The following is a 20,386-nucleotide window of genomic DNA, read 5'->3' on the forward strand; positions in this document are numbered from 1 at the left end:
TTAGACATTCTGTTTTTACCAATTCAACTTGTTCCAGTCAGACTTCAAAGTTAGTATAAATTTAGTTGACAGATTCCTTAAATAATTACAATGTAAATATACAAGAAGTACAAAAAAATATGGCTACGTTACATTGTTCATTGGTACTTAGAAAACTTAAATAATTTAATATGCAAGTATTTTTTAATTTAGTTTGTTTTTGTGAAGTGACTATGTAAAAACCTGTGCCCTGTGGCTAAATGTCTCTCCTATACCTTCACACCTTTCACAATCCCCTAAACCTAAAGGTTTTTTGCATGTGAGGGTTTACCTCACATGCACATTTAAATGTTTTATCTTTATTACTTCCTATATTTTGTCTCATGATTTTGAGGTAACCCTATACTATTTTCTGTAAATATCACTTGTCTCTTTGTGTAGCCTGGTATTTATGGTGATTTAGAATACTTTATCTACATATTATCTGATATTCATATACATCATTTTGATATTGTGTTATTATTAGATTTTATTTCATACTAACGAAAGCAAATGCAAATCTTTATCATTAAAAGTGGACATGCTAGATGTTGTTTGTGCCACTGAAAATATTTATTAAAAAGACTTGTGTTCACGGCATTTTACAGATGGTACTGACGAACAAAATGAGCAGTACATTTTTTTTCCCACTTCCATCCATAATCTACCTTTGACACACATGTTATTGTTGTGCTCAAAGTTCTATCAACTGAAACCAGCATCTGAAGTCCAAAAACAGGTTGAATTCTTGTGTACCCACGTTCCAGGCTAATCAATATTTAACAGGACACCTGAGCAAATTCTACTGGTAGATAATAACTGTGTGATACCTGAGCATGTCATGGAGTATGTATCATGGATAGATAATTGTTCATTAAATTTCAATTTGTAGCAAATGAAAATACAAATGAAAAAAATGAGTACGAAACATCTAATGTAGTACATTTATTCAACTATCTATAGACAAAGCTTGTCTGTTTTAGCCTACTTTTTGCCATCCTTATTTTAATTTGCTTCAGTATATGGTTTAGTTAATAACCGTGTGACCTGTAGAGAAAGAAAAGACTAATTGCAAAGAGGTTCGAAAGGTTTTCTATATTATGTATTTGTGCCTAAATTTTGCTATTCACTATAATTCAGTGTTTAGTGAATAAAACCTATATTGAACTTTAACAGTTACAGTTGGTTGAGTGTTTCAACTTCTGCATATAGTAATAATGGGCATTTAGGAACCGTTTATCCTGCACTGCTTATGTCAAACACCATTGCAAACATATAATTTTGGTAAGATCAAAGATCTTAAAAGCTAAAGCGTCAGTGTCAAAAATCCTACAGCAAATTTCAAAACAGGTTTAAAAGGCTAACATCTTGCTGCTATTTAAAGGGAACATGGCTAGAATATTACTATGTCTGCTGCATGACAATTGAACATTTGATGAATTTATATTTTTTGTTTTGTGAAATATAATGGTTGCTAGTGACATTTCAAATTGGTGGGGTGACTATTTTTTGCTATGTGAAAATGGTGCACATGCATACATTTCAAAGACAGCTTCCATGCAGCATGATAGACATTAATTCACTCTAGTCTTGGTGCCCCCAGTCCTAATTAGCAAAAATAATCTGGGTTCATCCGGGGGGGGCATTAGAGTATCGAGTTCATAAGATGTTAAAAAGATTTATCAATATCTGGATTAAGCAACACAGCCTTCACATTAAATTGAATGTAGACTGGATTTCAGCTGGTCTAGATGCAACCTATTGACTGATATTTGGAATCGTATTATAGAAAGACCAGTCGAATGCTCAGTATCAACAGAATTGAATAAATTACTGCAAATTTTGCTGCAAATTACACAATATGGTCAGCTGAATTTACGTAAATTGATTAATTCAAATATGCAGAAGCGAAGTCTTATATGTGCTATCCTTGCAAAAAGCTAATAGTAGTAGCAGTTTGACAGCTAATATACCAAATTAAGTGAAACATATTTAATTTAGTTAATTCATTTAGTTTATATTAATTATTTCATACTACTACTAATAATTTTTTTTATTGTTATTATTCATAAATATATATTACATATATAAAGGAGAACCATCACTTATTTGGAAAGTTCACTATTTAAGAAACATTTACAATGTTTCTTGTGATGCTCCATTTTCTTTTAAATTTATATTAAAGAATTTGCAAATGACACTACGACCAAATCAGCCCTGGCATACCAAGGCACACAATGCAAATGAGGAGGAGAAAAGCTATTTTACCCTTCTCTACATGCTTCCTCCATGCTGGCAGCCAGGTGCAAAAGAAAGAGCTTATAATGGTGATTATTATGCAATTGGCCGATTTTGTTTGGAATGTGGTCATCATGACCAGTTCTGGCCCATCGGGTGCACATCTGAACTTAGTGAATAAAACAATGAAATGTTGCCTTCTTTAGCTATCTCTTTATCGAGGTCCCTTTGAATTATTCCTAATCACATACAATTTACAAGATGGTGTTATTTAACAGACAATGATTATTTTAAGCCAGATACTGTCTTGGCTGGCAATGGCCATTACTACTGTTAGATGGACAGATATATGTGAGATCAGTGTTGGTTGCTGGACAATGGAGATGCTGAATCTGGGAGATATTTTAAAATAATCTTTTTAAAAAAAATGTAAAATATGTATATTTAAAACTATAATGTATTTTCATTTACCCTGTAGAGATGGTTCCTGAAGGAATTTGCCTAGCAAGACATTTTTTTAATCTACACTCTAGATTTTTATTAGTTTATAATCTCTTTTCAAAATGTAGGTAAATCAGGTTTTTAAACTCTATATTTTGATATTGAAAATCATATAAATCAAGGTCATATAATGTTAAGTCCTTGTCTCTACAAACTCATACAGGAAAATCACGCTACATTATTACTCTATATTGTTTCTTTATTTCTTTATCAAGTATGTTCATGAACGTGCTAGGCAAGCTGCTGTTTACAATAATAATTACACTAGAATACTGCACCCCTATTTTACCCTCACTACCCTTAAGTTTCCGATAAGAGCCATGTGAGGGCTCCGTGCTAAGTTATTTTTGTATTTTATTGGCCTCCAAACATAACAGAGGGCTTAAATATTACTTCCACTATTTTGTTTCTCATTTACTGTATTAAAGAGATGTGTCTAAAGAAACCAATTTACAACTAAGTGTATATTATTACAGTGTCATGCATCACTTTTTAAATTGATGGGGTTTGTTTTGTAACAATTTTGAGCATTTGGTGTCAGAAATTCAGCATATATTCTTTTTCCCTCAGTCACATTTATTACAGACTTGATTTGTCACTGATTGTACTCTAGCTGGTACTGTCTAATTTTTTTGAGCCACTTTTCTGACCATTGGATTATACTATATAGGGTGCAAACGGTTGGCCACCAATAATGTAGAGGTAATAATCGTACAATGGAGACATCTTTTTCCCTCTCTCAGATCTCAGTGCTGTGTGGTGCTAAATTTACAATAAACAACCTTCAGTATAAAAAAATAAGATAGAGTAGGTTTTCCATAACATTAAACACTACCTACAGAACGCTACGAGTAGAATTACAATTAAGAATTAATAGAAACATTTAATCACTGGTAAATACTGCTGTCAACTAGATGATATGGCTTCAGCATTCTGCTCTCGGCTACATAACAAATGCATAATAAGTATTTTGGGGGGAAACTGGGATTGTTTGTATACAAAAATTGGAACATTCTTTTAAAGTATTAGTCAAAAGAGCTTTTGAATATACTGGCTGGTATTTGCTGCATCCACTTAGAGGTACCCCTCAAATTATTGACCAATCCTGAAGTGGAAGTTTTAATGACCCAGTTTTATAAGCTTACTTTTACGGGAATCATACTAGCAATATACATGGTGTACATCATGATCTCCTACTGATTCTGTATTCTATATGTTTAAATGCCTATAGGCAGTTTATTTTGTTTATTATGCACAGTTCTGTACATTTTATATTGAACTGTTCTTCTCTTGTTATGGCCTAGATTTAATTATTGTTGATAAGCTGGGTCCTCTTCAACCTATCGTTCCTGTAAGTTTTCTTGTAATTGTCCTATTTATAGTTAAATCCCCCCCCCCTCATAATATTGTAAAGCGCTATGGAATCTGTTGGCGCTATATAAATGGCGATAGTAATAATAATAAGCTTTTCAAATGGCATAATATTTTTGGATAAACTTTATACATATTTTTTGACATGTTGACATATTTTATTTTATATATATATATGATAATTTTTTTTGATGTTTTAATATTTAGAAAAAAACATTTGAAAAGTTTATCCAAAAATATTAAATGATTTGAATAAATTATCCAAAATTATCCAAAAGCTGAGGCCTATATTTTACGGGACTTTCCCCTTGTTTATTCCTGTCTATATCTTCAATAACATTGATTAAAATGAAATACTGCAATCAAGATACATATTGCTATAAAAATATTGAAATGCTGTAAATTGTGCTGTTTTATGAATGTGATTGGAGATTTTGCATATTTTTATGCACTTTCGTCAATATTTTACGCTGTGCAGTTAATAGTAAACACATCACACATTCTTTACTTATTTTGAAGCCATGAGGCCCAAATATAGCATCAAATGTTTATACTTATATAGAACTGAATATCTCTTACTCTCACACTTGCTTGCTATCCTGGCTACTCTGTTATTTTTCTAGACAGTAAATTTCTTTTCTCCCATGAGCGAATCATGGACCAAGACAGATGGAGGCAGCTCAAAGCAAATACAGCAATATACAGACATGTTTTATCTACAGGTCAGTACCAGTTCAACATTTTGAGTAGAAACAATGTTATGTCACCAAATAGTGCAATTATAGCCTCACTATATAATAATAAAACCAATTTAATGCACTAAACCTATCAACAATGCTTTTAATGAAGGTTCTAAGTGATATATAACAATGCTAGGTCCCCTTCACCAGTTATACATCCATCAGTCTCCTTCTTCAACCAGTTATTTTGATAGCCTTTATGAACGTGTGCAAATAATACTTTCTGAAGCCTATTCACAAAATAATTTTTCTGGTGCATTGGATTATATATAGGTAACAATTTTAAACAATAAACAATAAAAAACTGAAAAAAGAGAAAAGGTTTTACTTGCACAATATTGACAATTACTCTATGCACTTTTATATAAATATTACACAAACATTTTGCAGTGTATGTATTGGGGCTGCAGCCTAGAAGGTGTGGGTGTTTGAGCACAGGGCTTAATTTAGTATGTTTGTATTTGCTTTTATATTACACAGCCATGTTATAGTGCTGCCACCGACCCCATGTGCTTCCTCTTAAAGGTAAATAACTATGTAGGGATTTAGAAAAATGCCCCTTCTCTGTCTCATTAGAGAATTGGCCTTTCAGTTTAAAGACGTAAGGTGAATATTTAGTGTATGACTCACCTAAGAGATTTTGCCTTGACGTGGCAGGTGAGCTTACACTTTAATACTGAAAACCTCCAGTTATTTAAATGTGTATGGGAATATGGGGTAGTGTGCAAGTAACTATAATTGTGGGTGTTTGAGCACAGGGCTTCATTTTGTATGTAAAAATTTAAACAGTTTGTTCTTTCCATGACCCATGTATGTAAAAAGATATGGCATATATATAACATGAAGTAACATCCTTGCACAACAAACATCCTATTCTACTTTCACTTGAAACCTTGCAGACCCGAATAACCCTGAATCCAACTTTCCCCTTCTTGCTTTTCTTCTCCACTCCCTAATTCTTGCCAAAGCTCTACATCTGGTACCCAAAATCATCCTTTTGGGGATTGACTCAAAATAAATGTTCTCACAATTATCTTATTTATTATAATGCACATTTTTTCTTTACTATAATGCTGTGTGAGTTCTATAAACATTAATCCAAAATTATTGGTTGTTATATTTCTTGAACCAGATAGTCTTGCACTGGGTTTAAAACGTTATTGCAATAATTATATGATGTCAATCTTGGTTGCATTGTGGCTAGTTGTAATGCTAAGAACTGTTCAGTAAGTCATATTTTAAAAAGTTATGTAGTAGAAACATTATAAGCATAACATCCTTTGTTTCTTTAAGTTCTATGCAGTTTTTTTTCACAGAGAATGTTGTAATACTTGCGTCTGTGATCTAGTAAGATTACAAAAAGTGACTTTCACAATTATATAAAGTGCTTTAGTGATCAAATTAATAATAATAAACATTTTATTTATGGGCAATCTTGGTAGCAATAAGGTAGCATATTTTAATCAATTTTTTAAACAAGGTTTTAAAGAATTGTGACTATTAATATAACATTTGTCTATAATCAACTATGTTACATCCCTACATTTCACTGTGGTACTCCCGTTTGAGTTACCTATATAGATAGGGTCTTTGGTTCAGGTAGGCACTAGCCTTGTGCGGTGCTGAGGTATTAGGGACAGATGCAGTTTTACTGGCTGTGGAGTATGGTGGTTATGGTGGGAATGGAATAGTGGTTGCAACAATCGCCTGGAGAAACCTCTCTTCTGCTTTGATCTTGATAAACTAGTAGATAACTAGGAGGTTCTTTTCTCCTCTTTTCTGTGTAGTAATTTAGACCACTTCCCACCTTTTCTTATCACCATTTATTGTTTCTGCTTAATAGCAAGATATCACTCTATAGTGGTATGCCTGTCTGCACCCCATGGTGTTTCCATTCATACCTAGTATGTATATTCTGTTCCTATTTAGGACCCTTTAACTGTGAACAGTAGCTCTATGCTTTATGGACTAATAAAGGTTTTTACTATATATTTTTTGGCATGTAAGCTACTTATTTAACTTAAGTTGTACTTATTCCTAGACACTCACCTCCATTTGGAGTGAATGCCTTGGATACTGTCCTCATTCTCTTCTAATTTTAGTAATTAGGGTTATCCCCTGTTCATCTATTACAACTAGGTGACCTCTCTTTAACTAGGAGATATAGTCATAGGTCTTCCCCAACTAATGTTTCTAGTTGGTAGGAGACACCCTGACCTGTCCCTTGGTCAATATCCTTACTAAGTACTCCCCAAATTGACTATTTTTCATGAACTGCTCACAGAGCCGAAAGACCTAAATAGGAACCGCCGAATGGAACGCAGTTGGAACGCAGATGTCATCACGCACGGAACATGATGATGTAATCGAACAGGAGACTCCAAAATTACCAGGCGACTGGACCGGCCGCAGTAGAGCGCAAGTGTGGAATGCATGACGTCATCATGCAGGGGCGCGGTGACATCAGAAGAGGCGGAACCAGGAACCAGATTGGAATTCACTGGATACAGCTGAGAAAATTAAAAGAACCTTTTAAAAGAAAGTTAGAAGCAGTAAACTGGGTATATAAAGACTGGGGAAGGGAGGAGGGCTAATGCACTTTGTATTTTGTCTGGCAATGGAAGCCTGTTAGACAAAATGAGATGCTGATATCTTTTTTAGATTCTAAAGGGTTAGTCCAAGCAGATCACTGAAGTGGTCATGGTGTCTGATGTCTGAGTGTGCAATGTTTCATTTATAAAGCATTTAACACATTTTCTGCCAGATGTGTAACTCCACCTCCAGCGTCATTAGTCACCCTGGAACAATACTTCTGGGCTGGCTAATGTCAGTTCTGTGCATATTGGATGTCTGACATCAGCACACACAGTGTGGTGTCCAATGGCAGCAACCAACCATGTCTTCCCCTTAGTTTGACGTCAGTGAAGCGGGATTGGGTTGAGGGGAGGACTTGGCCCTGGAACAAATATACGTTTTAGTTTTATTTATTTAAGTTGGAGGGGGCAGGATAAGAAGGGGTTACTTTAACCAAAAATAGTGCTTTGTGGTTGGAGTACTCCTTTAAGCTTCGAGTCAGGGTTTACAAACCCAAAGCTCTACTATTATATATTGTATTGGTCTATTTCTGCCTTTCAAAATATTTAACTTTTTACCCAGCTCTATGTAATTTTTCAGTGCTATAGAAATAGATAATATTAACTAGACTCTTTCGGTCTGTAACAATTTCGGGCTAATCCTAATTAGTGAATAACCTTTTTTTAAAAAAATGTATTAACAGAATAAGCAGGGGGGTTAGTAGGATGAGGGTGCTGACCTGGGCTGGAGCTTTGAGTAACTATCAATATACTTTATTTTTAGATAGCAAGGAAATGAAAAGATTCAAAGGCAACTGTCATGCCCAGCTGGCATGATCCGTTTTATTGGAATAAATGCTGTTTATCAATAGATGTGTGTAGTAAATGCATGTTCTGATTTTTCTTACACTTTAGAGGTGTTATGGCTAATTACAGTACTGGAAGGGGCTATCTGGCTGATAGAGAAATTTGCCTTTTGTCAGATCACAGTAAAAGGTTTGCAAATGAGGTTCCTACCTCTTAAAAGGAGACTATAGGCGCCAAAACAACTTCAGCTTATTGAAGTGGTCTGGGTACAGTGTCCCTATTGCCCTTAGTCCTGCAATGTAAAACGTTTCAGTTTTTGAGAAACTGCAATGTTTACATTGCAGCACTAAGACAGCCTCTAGTGGCTGTCTACCAGACACCCACTAAAGGTGCTTCTGTGATTTTGCTGGACTTTTGGTCTGTCTAACTATAAGTAGGGCATATGCGCATTAGCCTCCCCCCACTCCCTCCGTCAGATAATGTCAGAGGAAGTGGAGTGCCGACCCAGCCCCAAGGAACATCGGCAGTGGAATCAGGTATGTGAAAAATAGTTTTTTACCATTTATTTGCCAGGGGTGATAGGGGGGCAAAAGTGGGGAGGGAGGCAGAGCGAACGATAGCGTTAAGAATGCACATTTGTATTCCTAACACTATAGTATCCCTTTAAGGCAAAGATTCAGTTGCCAATAATTATGTATTTTTCCCCAGACCCTTTGGTTGCCTATCTTTTCATTGCTTAGCAGACGTTGGGCTCTTTTGATATGCAAATCGACAATTAGTAGTCAAGAGCCAAGCACTCTGCTAAGAATCACAACCAAAAACATTAATAATGGAGATGGGTAATTGTGCTTCCTATTTTATATATTTTCAGAATGCTGAGGGTATTCCTTACAGAAGATGTCAAACATAGCCAGTGTACCTTAAGCCATTTGGGAGAATTCAGAAAATCAGTTGTCGCAGATGGTTCTTGTAAGGTGTCTTTAACAGATAAATTGTAACAATTCAAACACACATGGGTACACTCGACCTGATCCATCCATTTTGGAGTTAAACTTATGTAATATTTCAGAAATTCTCAGATGACGCACCCCTTTGCTCCCAGCTCCGCTTCTGCTGCATCATACTAAACTCCGACCCTCGATTTACAAAAAGAACCTAACAATAAAAATCCTAAACGTGGCCAAGAGCCTAATACCGATGTTCTGGAAGAAAGAGACACCCCCTCCACTCACTCTGACACATGGAGGGGCTTCACTCCATGGAGGACCTTATTTTCCAATCTAGCGGTGAATCCCAGACATACCTCAATATATGGACTCATGGGATACTCAACATGGCATCTGCTGATTTCCTACCCCTGATCAATGCAGAACCTGATTGACAAGATAAAGCAGATATCAGACCCACAAGAGAGCTTACAGGTTGACTGAGAGAAGGCTCCGTCTTTGGACTGGGGTGGCAAGGAACAGGGATGGGAACCCCGTCATTCCTTTGTCACACCCACCCTACTCCCATTTTTTTTCTATCTATTCTTTCAATCCCCTCCCTTTCTCCCCCGTGACGCAGAGAACCTGGACTGTTTCAACTCTGTTATAGTGCCTTTCACCACCTTCTTACTCAAATATCCAATGCCATTGCCAGGGTATGTACCACAATACATGTTTTCCTCAGTTTTCTGTTACGTGTTTCTCTAGATAAGAGACTTGCATGTCTCCTGTAATGGTTTGTGAATGGAAACCTGCGAGCTTCCACATGCGCATTATTTCTTCTTCTGTTTCATGCTTACTCATACCGAGAACTGTGAGTTTCACTGATGCTCACACCATTTGATTGTACTCTCTTGAATAACTAATAAAAAGATATTCACAAAAAATTGTAACAATTCCAATGATTAAAAAAATATTTTTGTACCATGTGTACTCCAAGAGACATTTTCATACACTCTTTTACCTATATGTGTTTTGAAATAGGCTAAAGGTAAGATGGAAGGTGTCATCAACCTAGAATTGCTACAGGCACTCCTACCTTCCACCCTATAACTCCTACGGGGACAGTTGGGAAACTTGAGATGGGTGCAAAGGGTATAAAATCTATGAGATGCAAATGACTATGACACTTGCTTGGGCGCAAAATCTAATTTTGAGTGATTTGCCATTTTGCTTGCCGGATCCCCTGGTAACAGAAGGTACAATTACTGTACTAGCAGAGTAATTAGGATTGTCTGGTTTTTATTTTCATCTGTTTGCTGGTGTAATTTATTTATTTATCATCTATTTTACTATGTATGCATTGTGACTATTTTTGCTCATAATAAATGTTCTTTCTTTATATTCTGCCTTTGTCTGAGATAAGAATTACAATACCTGGAGACTTTCTTTATCATCACATAGATATTTTGCTAATTTGTGTTTTGAGATGTTTAGGTGTAATTTGATGGGGCAGCCCAATGCATCCCATTTATCAATTGCCTTGGTGGTTGCAGCGTTTGATACTAAATATACGTGTTGGTGATGTTAACATTTATTTTTTTAAACATTATTTTGGGTCTAGTGCAGACAAATAGTGATATCTAACCCTTTTACCCATTGAACTAAGTTATGTGTGTTGGAGTAGTGGGTTGCTTGACAGCACCTGTGGTTCTTTTGGAAACGTTATATAGTACCCGGCAATTTTCATAATTTTTATTGAATGAATCCATGATTGTTCCTTTACATTCTGTCTACATATAAAACAATAAATAAAACAAGTCCCTGCTTCAAAACAATAGTTTCTTCTTAATTAAGGTATTTTTCACAAGTCAGCATGCTTTCCATATTTTTCATCAACATTTAAGTAAATGCACACAATGTTTTCTGCACTGCCATGCTAATTCTTTATTTCTTGGATTTTGTTTCCAAACTTCAAGAACATGAAATTGACTCTACCGCCATCATGTCATCACAATTTATGGCAAAATGGCGCACATACAATCAAAGCATTCTTCACATTTTTATTTTTATTCCCTGTCAAGTGTAAAAGAGGCAGCAGCACTTCCTTTGTTTAAATAGGGTCATTCAACATTCTTCAAAAAAGGCGAACTGGTTACCCTGCTTCCTGCAATCTCTGAGGCATTTCAGCAACAGTAGTACAAACAAGTTATGCAATTTATATTCATTTTAACATTCTACGTGTTTTCAAGTAAAGCTTTTCACAAAATCAGTTTTGGCAACGTTAGTTAAGGACTCTAATTTGATGTTTTGTCAAACTAACAAGGCTGTTTTTTAAATTTTGTTTTTTACCTGTACCGATAAATCTATTTAGCACAAAATCAGTTTTTGCTGTTTGTTTTCTTTACCCTCTCTTCGGTTACATCACCTTGTCATATGAGTCTGCTATAAGTCTTGTTTACTCTTTGGAAAGAATGTGTTTATGTGAATATCATCAGGACAATCTTTGTACACTTAAATGATTTATCTATTCAATAACTACATGTAAACATAGATCAACACCACCTCGTCATTTAATAAAGCATTCATTGAAGATGGTTGCTAGGAACTTATATAACAATATAACTAAACTAATGTTTATCTGCTAAAACAGTCAAAGTATGCTGAAAATAATAAAAACTATTTAATGTGTTTCATAGATAATGCATGAAAATTATGACAAAAAAGTAAAGAAAAATGACATTTAAGGGATATAAAAGAAAGGGTTAGATAACTAAGGTGGAATCTCTTAGCTGTGTATCGAGAGATTATTTTAATATTTTAATATTTTATTTATTCATGTTTTGTGTAATATAGAATAACAGTTAACATAATAATGACATATATATACACTAACTTATGAATTGTTGTCGAATAAAACACATAAAAAATTAAATATTCATACAAATTATAATTTCCTTTATATATGAGACAAGTAAAATATGTACAGAAGTAAAAATAAATTAGTTATAGCCTGGTACTAAACAAAAAAAACAAAACAGTAAGCAGAATAAGTATTCAGTGAGGTGGGAACATGGTTAAAGTCTGTATTCTTTTTTCACATTGTCTTCCTACAAGGACCATTCATGCTGCAGTATAGACATGAATGCAGATGGTTCACGGAAAGCTAGTTCACACCTTTTACTTTCAAAACCTGCAGATAAAACTTCACCCACAGTTGGAATAGTGGGTGATTTCCAGTGTCGAGAGATGATTGAATTTGCTGAGATCAAAAGATGGCCTGCATAATTTGTTTATATCTAGGCATGTTAGGTAGAATTTGCTTAAAGAGACAAAGACACGAGGATAAAACTACATTGATAAGAATAATATTACCACAAAAAAGCGCCATTTAACTGATGACAAAATTGATCTATAGATAACAGAAAAAAAACACAATATAGTGCAAACAATCTCGATAGTGTAATGTACAATAAGGGGTAATGGGGATAACTCACATGGACCAGAGCTCTATCACCCCTGGGTTTAAAAAGCTCCACTGTAGAGTGAAGTATCCCACACTGTGCTCACAGGATCTGGATGGTATGCTCCCAGTGAACAGATGATTCCATGCAATACAGGAAAGAGAGAGGCAGAAACCCCTAATTGAATAGTAATTAAATAGTATCTTTCTCAATTTATTAAAAAAAAAAAAGGTTAAAAACTCTTTTGCAATTGGTGGGTATACCAGTAAAAACTACCCACATACAAGCATGTAAGGACAGAGTAAAACAGCTTTCTCCATTCAGTACAGTCACTTCCGGCTTTGCCAGTATCGATCACGTGATCTATTCCAGGTCTGCCTCTCCTGTGATGTCCCTTCCTGGGCTTCTTGAAAAATTGACCTGGCTGTCACTATGGTCCATGGTAAGTCTAACACTCCAAGAGTTGGAGTTGAATATGCAAAAAAAAAGCAAAAACTCCTCTTTAGAGCCTCTCGCAGGCCAAAACAAATCGTCGATGTAATGACGATAGGTGACCAGATTCTGCACCCAGCCATGGTCCCCATAGATGTACGACTCTTCCCAATGGGACATGAATAAATTGGCATAGCTGGGTGCAAATCTAGTCCCCATCATGAATCTAGTCCTACATCGAATTCTAAATTTTGAATAATTAATTAAAGTATGTTCAGCCAATAAGATTTGATTTCGGGACACGAATAGAAGATGTGGAACAATGTACCAGTTTCTCCAACATTTATTGTTTTCACTAAGGTTTACTTTAAAGAGTTTGGAAGGGGTAAGGTACCATCTATAAATGAATTTGTAGTTGGATTCCAAATGATTTGTGCATTGAGTGAGTAGCAGAATGGGCTTTGCTACTAAATACCGAACAACCAGGCCACCCATGCGAGGAGCGTGGCACCAATTAACCTCCCCAACCTGGTTCACACTCTCTGATTGCAAACACACAAACAAACTGTGTCATCTCCTAGGTGGCCGCCTTTCGGCATACGAACAAGTGGCGGCAGCCATCGTAGCATACAAATTTTACCAGCGGTGTTTGGTCGTCGAGTGTCTGGAACCCAAATTGGACACTCATCGGCACGAACACCGCAGAGACGTCCATCCTCATATATGTTCATGGAAACACAAGGGAACAGAGCGGCATTCGGTAGAAAGGATTACACGAACTAGGGGAACGGCACGAACTAAGACACAAACCATAATTCTATGTATTTTCTTTTTTTTTTTTATTCTTTATTTTTGGTTTGCAAAAAAGTAACAGTAAGCCTCGATGTGCCATAATAGCGACATCAGGGTACGTTAATAAACATTTGCATTACAGGTCGTGGCAATCGATTGTCAGGCACATTTTTGGTTAAGGATAACAAAATTGCAACAGTTTAGGTTTTCGATCAGCGTAAACAAAAGAGTTTGTCCATGCACAGTGGCGTACACACAACCCATGGGGCCCCGGTGCGAAAACTGATCCGTGGGCCCCCCCGCGCTTACTCTGCGCGGGCTGGGGCCGCAACACATGGCGGCGGGCACCTGGTCGCAGGGCTGCGAACCGTGCGACCGCGGTATGTACGCCAGTGCATGCATAAACACATACACTTAAAGGACCACTACAGACACCCAGATCAAATCAGCTCAATGAAGTGGTCTGGGTGCCAGGTCTCTAGTTTTAACACTGCAGCTGAAAACATAGCAGTTTCAGAGAAACTATGTTTCACTGAGGGTTAATCCAGCCTCTAGTGGCTGTCTCATTGACAGCCGCTAGAGGATTTTCTGTGATTCTCACTGTGAAAATCACAGTGAGAAGACGCTGAACGTCCATAGGAAAGCATTGAGTAATGCTTTCCTATGGGCGGTTTGAATGCGCGCGTGGCTCTTGCCACGCATGTGCATTCGGAGCTGAGAGGCGGATCGGGACGGAGAGATCCCCAGCGCCAAGGGAGCCCGGCGCTGGAGAAAGGTAAGTGCTTTAGACACACACACACTCTCATGAACAGATTTACTGACAGACACACACTCAGTTGCAGACACACACACACTCACTAACACACACACTCACTCACACACACTCACTAACACTAACGCACTCACTAACACTCGCACTCACTAACACACTAACACTCACTAACACAATCACTCAAACTAACACACTCACACTAACACACTCACACTAACACAATCACTCACACTAACACAATCACTCACACTAACACAATCACTCACACTAACACACTCACTAACACACTCACTAACACACACACACTAACACACTCACTCACACTAACACTCACACACTCACTCACACACTCACTCACACACTAACACACTCACTAACACACTTACACTCACTCACACACTCACTCACACTCACTCACACACTCACTCACACACTCACTCACACTAACACACTCACACTAACACACTCACACTAACACACTCACATGTTTTTTTTAATTTAATTTAATCCCCCCAGCCTCCTTACCTGTGGGAGAGCTGGGGGGATTCCCTGGGGTCCAGTGGTGTTGCTGGCCAGGCTATCACCCGGCTGGCTGGCGGGCGCGCGAGGGAGCACTGTCCCCTGAGTGCTCCCTCTTCAGCTCCCTCGCGCGCCGCGTACTGATGCCGGAGCCGGTTTCAGTGCGGTGCGCGAGGGAGCTGAAGAGGGAGCACTCAGGGGACAGTGCTCCCTCGCGTGCCCGCCAGCCAGCCGGGTGACAGCAGGGCCAGCCTCGGGGGGCCCGGAGGTCCCCCCAGCAGAAGAGGCTGGCCCTGTGGGTACATACCTGGGTCGCAGGGCGGCCGGGCCCCCTGGTGGGCCGGGCCCGGTCGCAGCCGCGACCCCTGCGACCCCGGTATGTACGCCACTGTCCATGCAATTTTAAAATATAAAATGTAAAATATAAAGTATAAACACGGTTAGCTTAGTGATGCTTCATCAGTAAAGGTATGGTAACCATGCAAACCTGCGTGTGTACACTAGACATGCAGAATGTGAAGCAGGCTCTTAAACAATCTAAGAACAAAATACACATGCCTAGTCGTAGTGGGAAGTATGCGTTTATCTATGTGGTATGAGATTATTAGGTGTAGTCGCTTAGATCATATTTCTGGCTGTATAAAAAGATTACTCCTACTGCGCTTAACGTAATTCACATGGAAGATGGGACATGCTAAGTGTTGTACAGGCTTTATCAATGGGACATACTTGTAGTCTGGGTGAGTCGTTGGTCGGCTGTGTAGGAGTTAAACCGTTTAGGTAGTACTAGCTCCAGCTAGATTGTCATGGGACAGGCATAGTCAATTGGACATGCTAAGTCAGGATGAACCTGTGTGACATCACGCTGTGAGATACATAGTTGTAACTTAAGGTAGGTGGTCACTTATCATGCGAGGTAAAAGACCCTCATCGGTACACACTAGCCTTCAAACATGCCATCTGTGTATAACTTGAGTTGGAGATATATAGGTATAGCTCAGTATGTGGAAGAGACATTCACTGGAATAATATAGATTGTACTGCAAGAATTTTGCATTGAGTGGCTTGCTGATAAGGAAGCCCTTTTTGTATGGTAATTAAAGTGTTGTGCGGAGATGTCTAGCCAATTGGGGAAATAACACATTCAAGCATAGACTGACTGCTAGACCTGATGATCAGCTGTTAGCTGCGTGATGCCTCTGGGTTGCAAATGCTCGGGGAATTGGTGTACAGGGTTACAATTAATTTGTTGCCCGCAGAAAGTTAAGGAGCAGCAGACAAGAAATAAGTAAGGGGTGCAGCCTACTCCTTTCATTTAGTGAATGTTGCCAGGGTAATAAACTAGGTCTTGGGGAAATGGTGTGTAGAGGAGGCCTAGGTATTTCTTTGCTGCAGGGGGGTAGGCTGTCTATGCTTGGCCCATTTACGGTTGCCCTGTTCGAGGCCGTCTTCGGTACCTCATCCCGTATCCCTGTGTGGTCTGTATGAGTTTGTCCTCTCTCTAGTGTTGGACAATGTACATTTTGAGGCGTGAAGGTAAGTATAACATGCAATGACTGGTCAGTTAAAATAAACAACGGAACATATGATGAAAATTGCAACTAAAATAAAATGTAAACTCAGCAGTATAGTCGGACAGTTCTGGTAGTCTGTTCCTCTGTGTGCACCTCCCTGGCTCAGGTGCCCGTTGGTTGGCGGCCGACCCTCTGCGCTCTGAATGCGGTGGAGGACGAGGCGGGAGTCCCAATCGTCTGGAACGGTTGTACTTTGGTCATGTCCCAGACGTGAGGGGGCTTCTGTCTTGCGGCTTGGGTGGTTGGTGCTGGGTATGCCGTCAATCCTAGAGCTATCAGCACTGAGTCCATTTCTGCTGCATCTGTTAAGCGGGTTGTGGCTCCTCCATGGGAGATGACCAGGCTTCTGGGGAATGTCCACCGGTATGGGATGGAGTGTTGGCGGAGCGCGGTTGTCAGTGGTTTAAATCGGCTTCTCCAGAGCACCGTTGGCCTGGACAAATCCCGGTAGAAAGACAAGGCAGCGTTTTCAAAAAGGTGGGTAGCTTTTTCTCTCATCGCTGTCATAAGGGCCAATTGGGCTGCCTCTGTCTGTAGTTGTAGTATGACATCCCTTGGGGTGTCTGTCAGGGCTTTGGCGGCTCTCGGGATGCGGTAGATCCCGTCGATCACGGCAAGGTTTGCTTGGTGTGGTGTGAGTAGGGAGGCGAGTAGTCTCCTGGAGTATTGCGGTAAGTCGCTCGGGGTCACTGTCTCCGGGATTCCCCGGATTTTTACATTTCTGCTCCTGTGCCGATCTTCTATTGCGTCGAGGCGGCAGGTAAGTTGAGACTGATTGCGCTGCAGCTCAGTATTTTGGGCTTCTAGCTGTATACATCGAGCTGTTAGGTCTTCTGAGTGTCCCTCCATAGTCTTCACTCTCCCCTCCACAGTTTGTATTTCCTCGCGCAGAGTGGCTACATCTGCGGCGAACATCATGCAGAGGTTGCGGAGGAGGGCTTTAATATCTCCTTTCGTGGAGGGTAACTTGCGGTCCTCATCGGAGGAGGGCTGGTGTAAGCCCCCAGAGCCCGGGAACTCATCCATTGCTTGTTTCTCGGAGGAGGCCGAGGTCACGTCGCCATGTTGTTTTGGCGCGGTGAGACTTGAGGCCTTTGCGGGACGGAGTAGAAGGTCCCCAATGTCGCATGCCCCAGCTGGTTTTGCGGTTCCCTGGTGCTTGGATTTCTTCCCCATCCTGCGGTATCATAGTGGGGGTTGGAAATTATGCTTTTAGGGTGATTATATCGCTTGTTTCAGGCTTATTTTGGCGGAGCTGTGCTGACATGCATCTGCTCGCGTTGGCTGTTGGCTCCGCCCAATTCTATGTATTTTCATGCATTTCAACTGCATGAACACAGAGACCGACCGCACAGCCCAAACCCATGGAATTATTCTCGACTTACGCCTCGTGTGCAGTCGGTAAAATAAGACCTCCAGGAAACCTTAGAACCCCTGAACCGATCTGGGTGATTTTTCAGTATGTAGCTCCCCCAGATCGGGGCTATCAGAGGATGTTGGAATTATGAGTGTATTACATGTTTTTGGGGTATTTTCAGAAAGTATGAAAATTGTGATTTTTCTGTTTGGAGATAATTGAGTTGACACAGTAATTAACTCAATTATCTCCTGAGCAGAGGGGAGGGATTGTGTGTAATGTATGGGAGTGACTTATGACCTGACTCTATGTTTATTGGTTGTTGTATATTTTTATCGGTGCCCCACAAGGTCCACCTGGGTGGTAACCTTTGGGGCAAAACTTGCATAAAAGGCCAGCCTGGCCACTAAAGGATCAGTTCTGCTCTTAATACTGAGTGTCGTCCAGTTATTGGGAAGGGTGATGGGATATTTGTGTATCTTCTTGTATTTATGTCTTGAAGTATACTGTATGTTCCTGAGTAGCTGTTGGAGTAACCAGCGGAGAAGAAGCCCGGCTACCATTGCTCTGTCTCCACTCCTCTACTGTGTATATCCCACCCAGCTCACTCTCCCATCTCATCATGTAATTCAATTTATCATACATGTCACCTGCAAAAATATTGTAATACATGGAGATGCTTTGTTTCCGACCAGGCTCCATTAAATACATTTTTTTTCTAGTTTAGACATATCTAATTTCAACAAGTTCGGATCCTGATCGGAAAGAGCAAAATGTTCACTAATTGTTGTCACAAGTCTCTCATGTGTTTGAGCATCAATTAAACTCAATTTATATTTTTCTTTTAGTTGATCAAAAGGCAGAAGGCTATTGGAAGAAAATAAATCATCAATATGGACAATTGAATGGGAGGCCCAGTAATCAACATCCAATTCAGGTAAAGTCTTAACGGTGTAGCCCTAGACCAGTGATGGCGAACCTATGGCACACGTGCCACAGGTGGCACGCCGGGCCCTCTCTGTGGGCACGCGGCCATAGGTTCACCATCAATGCAGAGTAGGCACCTGCCTGCCCGAAATGGCAGGCGCCTACTCTGCTTCCGGGTCGGGAGGCAGGGGGAAGGATCTGTGATCCCTCCCCCTGCAGTGCTTACCACCACCGGACCACCAGGGATGGCTGTGCCGCCCCCCCCTACTTCATTAAAGGTAAGAAGGAGGGAGGGGGGGATACTGACACACAGCACCCCTACCCCCCCAGCAGTACCCCTACCCCCCAAGTACCCCTACCACCCCCAGCTGTACCCCTACCACCCCCAGCAGTACCCCTTCCCCCCACAGCAGTACCCCTACCCCCCCAGCACCCCTATCCCCCCAGCAGTATCCCTACCCCCCACACACAGTACCCCTACCCCCCCACAGCAGTACCCCTACCCCCCAGCAGTACCTCTACACCCCAGAAGTACCCCTACCCCCCCAGAAGTACCCCTACCCCCCCACAGCAGTACCCCTACCCCCCAGCAATACCTCTACACCCCAGAAGTACCCCTACCCCCCCAGAAGTACCCCTACCCCCCACCAGCACCCCTATCCCCCCAGCAGTATCCCTACCACCCCCAGCAGTACCCCTACCCCCCAGCAGTACCTCTTCCCCCCAGCAGCACCCCTTCCCCCCAGCAGCACCCCTAATCCCCCACAGCAGTACCCCTACCCCCCACAGCAGTACCCCTACCCCCCACAGCAGTACCCCTACCCCCCAACAGTACCCCTACCCCCCAGCAGTACCCCTACCCCCCAGCAGTACCCCTACCCCCCACACACAGCACCCCTACCCCCATACAGTACCCCTACCCCCCAGCAGTACCCCTACCCCCCAGCAGTACCCCTACCCCCCCACAGCACCTTTACCCCCCCACAGCACCCTTACCCCCGCCCAGCACCCCTACCCCCATACAGCACACCTCTCACACACACATTACCCCACATACACACACACATACAGCACCCCTCTCACACACACACACACACAGCACCCCCCCCCACACACACAGCACCCCCCCCACACACATCACCCGCCCACACACTTACACAGCACCCCTCCACACACTTACACAGCACCCCTCATACACACACACAGCACCCCCACACACACATGCACCCCCCACACACACACACAAAAAAGTTGGCATGTATTGCGGTTTGGGCACTCGGGCTCAAAAAGGTTCGCCATCACTGCCCTAGACCATATGGCATGCGGTCGAATTTTCTTGAATAAAAGTTTCCACATCTTAAGGGTTAATTTAGTG

This window comes from Pelobates fuscus, chromosome 9 (assembly GCF_036172605.1).
Source record: "Pelobates fuscus isolate aPelFus1 chromosome 9, aPelFus1.pri, whole genome shotgun sequence".
Lineage (NCBI taxonomy): Eukaryota > Metazoa > Chordata > Amphibia > Anura > Pelobatidae > Pelobates > Pelobates fuscus.